The following is a 1,239-nucleotide window of genomic DNA, read 5'->3' as shown; positions in this document are numbered from 1 at the left end:
ACAGGCAAACATGCATCTGTATCACACCACACAGACAGACACACAAACATATCACACTATACACACATACTATATATGTATGAATGTATATGTGTATGTGTGTATGTATACAGGGGAAGAGGAAACCCCTGCCCATAATTGGGGCTTTTGTGGCAGAACCTGAAAATTTCGAAGTTTGTAAGCTACATTACTAGATACACCTCTAAAAAAAGGTGTCAGTTGGCACCTATGAGTCAGAACATGAGTGTCCACTTCTTCCAGCCAAAGCTCATAGTGGGAGTAGTTAATATTTCCCTTTTTGATTTGCCAGTTGCCTTTATGTAAACAGATTTTTTGACATGCACATCTTTTGGTTAAATATGTGTAGCTTTCACTTCAGATTTGGTCTTTAGTGGAAACTTTCTTTTGCACAAGGTAGCACACATCTGTAATTTTAAAACGGAAGCAGAAGCAGTCAAAGCAGGGAGACCATAGATTCCTGACCATTTTTGTCTCCATCGCAGACTCAACCTGAGGAAAAGAAGTTTTTCAAAGCAAGTTTTAGCTGCAGAGATGGCTCACTGGGTAAAACCTGCCACACAGGTATGAAGATCTGAGAGTTCCAAGTCCCAGAGTCTATACACAAGACAGGGGCCACGGGGCACTCATCTGTAGCCCAGTTCTCCTGTGGTGAGAAGGGAGCTGTAGGCAGGAGAACCCCCAGTAGCTCAAGCCAGCTAGCCCTGTGTAGGCGTCAGAAACGGTAAGAGACCTTGGTCAGGACCCACCCAAGGTTATCCTTTGATCATCGTGGGTGTTATGACAAGCATGCGCCAGCTCTCACACACATCATAACACAAAATCAATATCCAATAATTCATTGACTGATTGACAAGAAAGTGTCTTCCACAAGGACTATATAAATGTTCATCTATACCTTTCCCTTTACTTCTATAGTTTTATTTAGGAAAATTAATTTTCTAGTCTGAAGGCTGAGCTGGACTTCTAGCTCTTTCTAGGAATTCACCATTTCAGAAACAAGCTACACGTCTTTCCTGCTGACTGTAAACTGAACTTGGTATACAGAGTTAAGTCTATCTGGTGTTCGTTATTTCTTTTCTTTTAGGGGAGAGGGGATACTTTCAACATGAGCTGTGTTGAACTTGAATACTCCTTCCTCCAAACCATCCTTGCAGTTCTAGTTTTCCTTCCTTTAAATATTCTTAGTATTTTCCATGTTGTCAATTTTTCTCTTTTTTT

The 1,239-nt window shown here is 40.8% G+C and overlaps 1 protein-coding gene across 1 annotated transcript in view; it reads right to left on the bottom strand.

Annotated features, from left to right (window-relative positions):
• Synb (syncytin b) overlaps window positions 1-1,239 on the bottom strand; it is a 48,899-nt gene that overhangs the window by 18,734 nt on the left and 28,926 nt on the right. The gene's annotated exons all lie outside the window — the stretch shown is intronic.

This window comes from Microtus ochrogaster, chromosome 17, assembly GCF_000317375.1.
Source record: "Microtus ochrogaster isolate Prairie Vole_2 chromosome 17, MicOch1.0, whole genome shotgun sequence".
Taxonomy (NCBI): domain Eukaryota; kingdom Metazoa; phylum Chordata; class Mammalia; order Rodentia; family Cricetidae; genus Microtus; species Microtus ochrogaster.
Note: the sequence above shows the minus strand (reverse complement) of the source record. Positions and strands in the feature narration are given on the sequence as shown.